Here is a 10,518-nt window from a genome sequence, read left to right as displayed (position 1 = left end):
GGATAAAATATTACAATGCAAAATCTCAGTGAAAATATCACTGTTTTTTTTTTTTTTTTAAGATTTTATTTATTTGACAGAGAGAGAGAGAGAGCGCGAGAGCAGAAACACAAGCAGGGGGAGGGGGGGGAGGGAGAGGCAGGCCTCCTGCGGAGCAGGGAGCCTGATGCAGGGCTCGATCCCAGGACTCTGGGATCATGACCAGAGCCGAAGGCTCCAACGACTGAGCCACCCAGGCGCCCCATCACTGGTTTTTACAAGGGCTTTTGCAAATTTGCAGAGATGAAAGGAGCCTTTAATGAAGTTAGTCTAAGTAAAGAGACAAGACCTGAATTCCAAAGGGTTAAAAAGAATACATTGAACTTCAGAGACTTGGATACTTGCAGCTAGAAGTAGAAGACTGAAATGAGCTCAGTGATCTCATCAAACACTGTCAGAAATTTCCAAAAGACATAGCAAGTGCCCTTGCTCACAAAGAAAATGAAATTCAAGGTTTGAGTAATGGCATTGTGCAGCTGAAATAGCAGGCAGTGACCAGACTGAGAAGTTAAAAAACAGATGATAGATGGCTCACGAAGGGAACTTTTGTTAACGATAGTTGAAAAACATAAAGGCCATTTCCAGTCCAAACTGAGTGCTGAATTGCTAGCTCAGCGAGGGCTGGAAAACGGAGAACTTGGAACGCAAATCTTAGTCATTGCTTTAAGCCAAAACTCTACTGGAAAATGAACACGAAACTTTGCATCAGCTAGCTGATATACTTAATAAACTCTTGAGCAGAAAGACAGCGTTCTTCCAAAGAAGGTTTTCAGGAAGATTAAGAATGGGAAGAGAGAAAACAGAAATAACAGCTATAAAGTAAGTACAATTCTACAAGCAGAAAAACACAGATCTTATGAAACTCAGATTTCTCTTCATGATAACAAAGGTCATGACAGTGAAAATATCATGTACTGATTGCATGTACTGCAGAATGAGCTGATTGCATGTACTGCGGAATGGGCTCTAGGGAGAAGACACAAGTGCCTAGTTCCAGATGTATATTAATGTGTGTCTATCAAAAGATAATAATTTTACGATAGCCAGGGAATGTCCAACCAGGAAGACCATAATAATAGAAACCTTCAAAGAGAGATTTACTAAACCGAGATAGGTCTTTTGGTCCATCCTTTGAAACTAGTGAAACCCTCTACTGCTGCTGATACTGATCCCACCTGGAATTTCTTGCTCTTATCTTAATGGAATAGATGTGTTAAAGTGAACCTGGGTCTGTCACTTGTCCTATATCTGGTCCTAGGAGGTCATTTCAAGTATCTAAAATAATATCTATTTCTTATCTGTGTCTCGGTATAGCTTCATCAAAATATCTTACCAGGGAAACTCACCAAGATCTCACATTTACTGATACATTCCACAAACATTTGTAAGTGTCTTTCATGAGTCAGGGATTTATAAGTGCTAGAGATACAACAAGGAACAAGATAAAATTCTTGCCTTTGCAGATCTTACATTCGAACAAAAAAACCAGGTAAGTAATAAAGATAGTGATCATTTAATACCAGGTAGGGATAAGGGCTACAAAGGACAACTAAACAATGAAAAGCGGTAATCGTGGGAACTTTCCATATGGTGATCAGACAAGGCTGCACTAAGGAGATAATATATGGGCAGAGAGGCATGAGTGGAGCAAGGGAATGATGATCTAAGAAAGATCCTCCCAGGCAGAGGAAATAGCCAGTGCAAAGGCCCTGAGCCAGAATCATGTCTGGTATATTGGAGAAACTGCAGATGTTTCAGGCAGAGAACAATATGTTTGAAGGCCGAGGGCTGAGAGCTGAGACCTGAGAATGAACATACTATGTTCTCATATATATGAGGAAATGAAATTTCTAATGGCTCCAAGATTGGGAGAAGCTGTTGAAGGGTAAACCCCCCCCGGGGGATGCTCTTGTGCATTATAAGTCATGTTAAAGGGTTGGGACTTTAGTCTATTATATTACTATCATATGTTGAATCCTTACTACATGTCAGACAGTGTAATAAAACCTTTATTAGGATTTTCTCACTTGATCCTCATGAATATCCTATGAGCTAAGAACTAATGTGATTTCAATTTTATAGATGAGAAAATTGAGTCACAGAGTGAATAAGTAATTTGACCAAGGACCCAGAGCTAGTATATAGTAAAGTTGACATAGGATCTCATGTCAACTTGAGTCTCAAGCCTGAACTCTTACCCTCCACTATTCTGCATTTTTTAATGATCCCTATGACTGAGTGTAATGGAGGATATAGAGAGGAAGGAAACCCATTAGAGACAGGGGTTAAAGGGAGAGATGATGGTAATGGGACCTTGGTAAATGAGAAGGGAATTGAGAAGAAAGAGATGGAAGATTGAGAGAGATTTAGGAAGTGGAATGGTTGCGATTTGGTATTTGATTGAATCCAAAGAAGGAGGGAGAGAGAAAGAGAGGAGTCAAAGATTATTTCCAGATTGCTGGTTCATGAAGCTCTGTGGGTACCATTTAAGGAGACGAGAAACCAAACAGGAAGGGCAGTTTGGGGCTTAGGAAGAAGAAGGTGAGTGGTTTTGGATTAAGAATGGCAGAATAAGGATCTCTGAAAATCCACTCTTTTATGTAAGCAACAAGATTACTTGCAAAGAATTGCCAAACTCTGAAAGTTAACCAAAGGCTTGTGAGAACCCAAAGAGCATTCATTCAAGGAAAACAACTGAATCTTTTTTTTTTTTTTTTACTTTTTAAATTTTTATTTCAACTCCAATTAGTTAACATAAAGTGGTATATTAGTTTCGGGTGTACAATATAGTGATTCAACAATTCCATACATTACCCGGTGCTCATCATGATATGTGCACTCCTTAATCCCCATCACCTATTTAACTTATCCCCCACCACCCTCCCCTATGGTAACCATCAGTTTGTTCTCCATAATTAAGAATCTGTTTCTTGAGTTGTCTCTCTCTCTCTCTTTTGCTCCCTTTGTTCGTTTGTTTTATTTCTTAAATTCCACATGTGAGTGAAATCAAATGCTATTTGTCTTTCTCTGATTCATTTTGTTTACCATTATGCTCTCTAGCTCTACCCATATTGTTGCAAATGGCAAGATTTCATTCTTTTTTGTGGCTGGATAATATTTCATTGGATATACAAACACCACACCTTCTTTATCCATTCATTAATCAATGGACACTTGGGCTGCTCCCATATCTTGGCTATTGTAAATAATGCTGCTATAAACATAGGGATGCATGCATCCCTTTGAATGAGTGTTTTTGTATTCTTTGGGTAAATACCCAGAAGTACAATCACTGGATCATAGGGTAATTTTATTTTTAATTTTTTGAGGAACCTCCATACTGTTTTCCCCAGTGGCTGCACCAGTGTGCAGCAATGTTCCAGTTCTCCACGTCCTCACCAACATCTGTTGTTTCTTGTGTTGTTGATTTTAGCCATTCTGACAGGTGTGAGGTGATAGCTCATTGTAGTTTTGATTTGCATTTCCCGGATGGTAAATGATGATGAACATCTTTTCATGTGTCTGTTGGCCATCTGTGTGTCTTCTTTGGAGAAATATCTGTTCATGTCTTCTGTCAATTTTTAAATTGGATGATTTTGGTTTTTGGATGTTGAGTTTTATAAGTTCTTTATAGATTTGGATACTAACCCTTTACCAGATTTGTCATTTGCAAATATCTTCTCCCATTCTGTAGGTTACCTTTTAGTTTCATTGATTGTTTCCTTTGCTGTGCAGAAGCTTTTTATTTTGACGTAGTCCCAGTAGTTTATTTTTGCTTTTGCTTACCCTGCATCAGGAGACATATGTAGAAAGAAGTGGCTATGGCTGATGTCAAAAAAGTTACTGCCTGTGTTCTCTTCTAGGGTTTTTATGGCTTCAGGTCTCACATTTAGGCCATAAGCCATTTTGAATTTACTTTTGTGTATGGTGTAGGAAAGTGGTCCAGGGCGGACCTGGCTGGCTGTCAGTGGACCATGGGACTCTTGATCTTGGGGTTGTGAATTTGAGCCTCATGTTGGGTACAGAGATTACTTTACAAGGCAATCCCTTTCATGAAGATGGCACTGAAGGCAAAGAAGGAAGCCCCTGCCCCTTCCAAAGCCAAAGCCAAAGAAAAGGCTTTGAAGGCAAAGAAAGCGGTGCTGAAAGACATCCAAAGTCACAAAAAAAAGATCCACACATCACCTACATCCCGATGACCGAAGACATTACGTCTCCAAAGGCAGCCCAAATATCCTCGAAAGAGCGCCCCCAGAAGAAACAAGCTTGATCACTATGCCATCGTCAGGTTCTGACTACTGAGTCAGCCATAAAGACAATAGAAGACAACAACACACTTGTGTTCGTTGTGGATGTCAAGGCCAACAAGCACCAGATCAAGCAGGCTGTGAAGACGCTCTACGATTTTGACGTGGCCAAGGTCAACACCTTGATCAGGCCTGATGGAGAGAAGAACGCATATATTCAACTGGTTCCTGACTATGATGCTTTGGATGTTGCCAACAAAATTAGGATCATCTAAACTGAGTCCAGCTGGCTAAATCTCAATATAAATTTTTTCACCAAAACAAAACTAAACCAATCAAAAAAACAAAGAAGTGGTCCAGTTTCTTTCTTTTGCATGTGGTTGTCCAGTTTCCCCAACACCATTTGTTGAAGAAACATTCTTTTTCTCATTGGATATTCTTTCCTGCTTTGCCAAAGATTAATTGACCATATAGTTGTGGGTTTATTTCTGGGTTTTCAAGAAAAATAACTCAGGGTCCCTGGGTGGCTCAATTGGTTAATCATCTGACTCTTGATTTTGGCTCAGGTCATGATCTCAGGGTTGTGGGATGGAGCCCCGTACCAGGCTCTGTGCTCAGCATGGAGTCTGCTTGTCCCTGTCCCTCTGCTCCTCCCCCTGCTCCTTCTCTCTCTCTAAAATAAATAAATAAATAAAATCTTCAAAAAAAAAAAAACAAAAACAACTGAATCTTAGTAAGAACAGTGAGATTTGTGGTGTGTTAAGTTGCTCCACTCTCATCCTCCACTCACCAGCTCTGGAATAGCCTCACAGCTTGAGTAGCTATGAAAACCAGTAACCTAGCAACCACCATAGGGGGCAGAATAGGTTTGGAGCTCCCAAAAAAGCCCTAGCCCCAATAGAATTGCCACTATTTTAATTTTAATTTTTATTTTAGAATTGCCACTATATGATCTATCTTGAAGTTCCCAAAATGCCCCATTCTCAATACTTGTCTTTGCTTCACCTAAGAGCTCACAGTGTGAGAACAGCCCTATCCCCAAGGCATTTATCATAAAACAATTAGCAGTAATTGTTTGATATTGCAGCTGCCTGAGGTGGCTATACCAGCTGAAGCTAATGAGAAGCTGACCAAGAAATTTAAATGGAAAAACTGGAGAATGAGATATTCAAAGGTGGCTTTGAAAAGATAAGGCATATTCCTGGGAATCTAGAAAACCATGCACATAGAAAGGCCTGAGTAAGCCACAAGAATGAAGCAGAAAATCAGAGAAGTTGTGGCCATGGAGGAACAAAAAGGAAAATAAAGTCACAATTCACTGAATGCTTATTGAGTGCCAGGCAGATGCTGTGCTCATTGCTTACAATATCCTGTCTCATGGGCACATATAATCACAATCCCCACGGAGCAGTTGAGGAAACTGGGGCTTTATGAGATTAGGTCTAGTAAGTGGCTAAGCCAAGTTTTGAACTCAGGCTGTCTGACTTCAATGTTTGTTCTAGGTCTGGATGTCTAGAATGGCCAAGAGTATAAAATGCTGCTGAGGGGACTAGTCAGTAAAGATGTAAACTTGTCTTTCGGATTTCTCAGCAAGGGGGTCTTTGAGGAACTTCTTGAAGTTCTGGAGCAAGAAGGCAGATAGATTCTAGTGGTTTGAAGAGGGAGCAGGAATAAGGAAATGGACGTGGTGTTCAGCTGTTTGCTTGGAAAGAGAAGGGAGGTAGGGCCTTAGCTGGAAGATGGGTGAGGATGCAATGTTCTTTCTTATTTTTTGGAGATTCACTGTACATAGTACAGTGTAGCCAGCAAAAACCCTGTCTTTCAGGGGGTAAAAGTCCTGGCATCCTCGGCCCAGAGGAGATAAGGAAGAAAGGAGGGTGAGGATGTTAGGCAAGAGAACTGAAATCTGACATTTAGAGACAAGCTACTTGGGTTCTTCTTAACCTTATCCTCCAATCGATTTCATTGCTTGCCCTTTTTACTTTAGAGATAGAACCTTGTCTTTAGAAATTAAGAAACAAGGCAGAATTGATGACCAAAAAACATCATAGTGAAGGAAGATTAATTATTTACATCATTCAAGTGCTCTGCAATTCTTTAAATGCAGTTACATCATCATTAGTCTTATTAATTACCATAAAAGCTTGCCAATGTGAGCCTGCTTCTCCCTCTGACCCTCTCCCCTCTCACGCTATTTCTCTCCTGCTCACGCTCTAAGAAATAAATAAATAAATAAATAATCTAAAAAAAAAAAAAAAAAAGCTTGCCAATGTTAGGTTTATAGCATGTCATCTTGATGATCTCTCTGTCTTCAGAGCATCCTAGGGATCCTTAGACACTATGCAGGAGTTGGAAACTGCCTGGTCTTACTGAGCAAGCAGTGAGTTCTAACTGAAAATCAGGATGAAGAAGTCTAGAGACTTAATGTACAAGCATGATGACTATACTTAATAATACTGTATTGAGCCCTGAAAATATACTACGAGAATACTTTCTGGGTGCACTAATCATGCACACAAAATGCTAACTATATTAGCTTGACTAGTAATAATTTCATAGTAATAATTTCATTAGGTATATATATCGAATCATTATGTTGTACACCTTAAATATATACAATTTTTTATTTAAAAATATATAAATTAATGAAAAATAAACAAACCTATTCATTTAAAAGAAAAAAAAAACAGAAGAAGGGCACTACTGGTTCTCAAACTTGGCTGCACATGGAAATGCGGAGCGTTAAAAACTATTGATGTCTGGGTTCCAATCTACAGACTGTATTCAAATTTAATTGTCCCAATAATGACTTTCAAAGGTAATTTTTTAAAAAATTAAGAATCACGTGTTGCATTTAGTTGTCATACTTTTTTGATGCCCTTTGAACAGGTCCTCAGTCTTTCTTTGCTTTTACGATCTTACATTTCTGAAGAGTAAGTCCAGTTACTTCATAGAATGTCCCACAATTTTTGTTTTTCTGATGTTTTCTCATGTTTAGTTTCAGATGATGCATTTTTGGCCATGAATACTACAAAAGTGATGTTGTGTCTTTCTCAGTCCATCCTGGAGGGGTAGAAAATTTTATTTGTCCCATTACTGGTGATGCTAACTTTAATCACTTGGTTAGGGTGGTGGCTGCCTGGTTTCTCCACTGTAAAGTTACTCTTTGTCCTCTTGCTATCAACAACTATCTTTGGAAAGATGCTTGGAGATTATGTCAATATTAGGTTTCTCATCAAATTTTCACCCATTAGTTTTAATCATACATTGATGATCTTTGGTTGAAACAATTGTGATTACGGTGGTTGCTAAATGGTGATTTTCTAATCCCATCATTACTTTTGCATTTACAGTTGCCAGGTAAACACCTAGGAGCATGATTGCTATGTCATTTTGATAAGTCTATTCTAACACTATAAGAAACTGGGAAATTGTCTTCCAAAGTGCCTGTATCATTTTTGCATTCTCACCAGCAGTGAAAGATAGTACCCTTTTTCCAAATCCTTGACAGCATTTGGTATTGTCAGGTTTGTGTGTGTGTTGGTGTGTGCGTGTTTTAATATTCTAATGGTATGTCATGTCATTTCATTGTTTTGCAATTTGTCTTCCCTAATGACAAATGATGTTGAGCATCTTTTTATATCCATGTCTTATTTGCCATCCTTATTTTCTTCTTTGCTAAAATGTTCTGTTCAGATATTTTATCCAGTTTTTAAATTGGGTTGTTTCCTTATTACTGAGTTTTTAAGTGTGTATGTGTGTGTGTGTGTGTGTGTGTGTGTGTATTCATATTCTGGATATAGGTCTTTCATTGCATACGTGATTTACAAATATTTTCCTCCCAGTCTATGGCTTGTCATTTTATTCACCTCACAGTGTCTTTCACTGAATGAAAAGTTTTAATTTTCAGAAATTCCAATTCATCAAACTTTAATTTCATGCATTAAGCTTTTGGTATTGTATCTAAAAACTCATCACCAAATGTAGGGTACACAGATTTTCTGTTTTCTTCTAGAAATTTTAGTTTTTACATTTAAGTATATGATCCATTTAGAGTTAAAATTTTTTAAGTTTTTATTTAAATTCCAGTTAATTAACATACAGTGTGATATTTGTTTCAGGTATACAACATAGTGATTTGGCATTTCCATATAATACCCAGTGTTCATCACAACGAGTGCATTCCTTAATCCCCAAAGAGGTAAATTTTTTTTATAAGATGTCAGGTATGTGTCAAAGTTTATTGTTTTTTGCACATGGATATCCACTCTGTCCAGCACCATTTGTTGAATTGTCTTTGTATCTTTGATACAAATCAGTTGGTTGGATTTGTGTGGGTCTACTTCAGTGCTCTCTATTGTGTTCCATTGATCTATGTGTCTATCCCTTCACCAATACCGCACTGTCTTGATTACTTTATCTGTAGAGTAAGTCTTAAAATCGGGTCATGTGATGGAGCACATGGGTGGCTCAGTTGGTTAAGCATCTGTCTTTGGCTGAGTTCATGATCCTGGAGTCCTGGGATCGAGCCCCACATCGAGTCCCATATCTGGCCTCCTGCTCAGCGGGGAGCCTGCTTCTCCCTCTGCCTGCCCCCCCCCCACTTGTGCACTCTCTCTCTCTCTCTTCTCTCAAATAAATAAATACAATCTTTAAAAAAAAATCAGGTCATGTGAGTCTTCCTGCTATGTTTTTCTTTTTCATGATTGTTTTGGCTAGTCTGGATTCCTTGAATTTCCATACGAATTTTAGGATCTGCTTGTCAATTTCTGCCAAACAGGGAGCTGGGAGTTTGAAAGAGATTGTGCTGACTCTGCAGATCAATTTGGGAAGTATTGCTGTCTTAACAACTTCAAGTCTTCAAATGCATGAACGTGAGGTGTTTTTCTGTTTGGATCTCCTTTAATTTCTTTCAATAATACTTTGTAGTTTTCAGAATGTAAGTTTTGCACATTTTTGTTGTTGTTATTTCTATATATAGCCAAATCTTGTCCTTTGCAGTAATGTTCTATAAAGTCACTGTCAACATTGAATTAGGTATTGCTTCTGAGGGAAATACAAGGTTAGATTCTTGCCAGTTTCTGGTCACATTTTTGCCCATCTGAAATGCCATTATTGTTACATAGGTTTGTTTGCCAACATCTTGTAAAACAAACCAGTCTCGACAGCTTTGAAAACCTGCTTTTCCACATAACCCCTTTCTCATGTAATACTTAGCAGATATTTAAAAATTCTTCCACAGCCTCCTGATCTGCTGAACCTGCCTCCCCTGCACGTTTAACTCTAATCCCAAGTCTCATCATAACTAGCTGTAACTCTGGGCAAGACACTTAGAATCACCACTCTTAAATTCTGGAAGAAAAAAAAGACTGGATGAGACTATCTCTGCAATATCACTAATTCTGAGTTGGACATTAAAAAAACAAACAAAAAAAACCTCCAGCAACTTCTGTAATGTTGAAAGCCAACAGCACCACCTGGTGGTCCAAGAAAAGAGGCCACGCAGAGGAACAAGGCTACTTAGACCGATCCAGTTGTATCTGTATTTTGCTTGTTTTAATAAAAATTTCACACTTTAGACATTTTTTCTTCTAACTGGCTACATACAAGTACACAACTACATACAAAAACAATCATACAAGTCATGTTTAAAATCACACCCTGCCTAGATTCCCTTGTGAAGATAAAGATCCTTAAATAGAATTAATCAGCTATTGCTTTGGTTTCAAAACAAAATGCAACTACTGAATTAGAACAATTATACAAAATAAAAATATACGTCATTATACTAAAAAAATCTCATCAGATTAAAATTATTCCTGGGGCGCCTGGGTGGCTCAGTCGTTAAGCGTCTGCCTTCGGCTCAGGTCATGATCCCAGGGTCCTGGGATCGAGCCCCGCATCGGGCTCCCTGCTCGGCCAGGAGCCTGCTTCTCCCTCTCCCACTCCCCCTGCTTGTGTTCCCTCTCTAGCTGTCTCTCTCTCTCTGTCAAATAAATAAAAATAAAATCTTTAAAAAAATAAAATAAAATTATTCTTATATATTTGAGCAAGAAAATAAATTACAGTGTTCAATTATAACCCCCAAAATAAAATAAATATCTGGGAGTCCACACATATATAAACACATATTTGAATGAATGAATAAGTAAATACAGGAAAAGAGACAGCTCTTCTTTACAAAATAATTCCAATCAACACATATAAAAGGAATGACAGAAATAGAAAATCA

At 38.3% G+C, this 10,518-nt stretch overlaps 1 pseudogene; it reads left to right on the top strand.

Annotated features, from left to right (window-relative positions):
- Positions 1-4,097: 4,097 nt before the first annotated feature.
- On the top strand, positions 4,098-4,561 carry LOC144380909 (large ribosomal subunit protein uL23 pseudogene; annotated as a pseudogene).
- Positions 4,562-10,518: the final 5,957 nt, after the last annotated feature.

This window comes from Halichoerus grypus, chromosome 2, assembly GCF_964656455.1.
Source record: "Halichoerus grypus chromosome 2, mHalGry1.hap1.1, whole genome shotgun sequence".
NCBI lineage: Eukaryota > Metazoa > Chordata > Mammalia > Carnivora > Phocidae > Halichoerus > Halichoerus grypus.
Note: the sequence above shows the minus strand (reverse complement) of the source record. Positions and strands in the feature narration are given on the sequence as shown.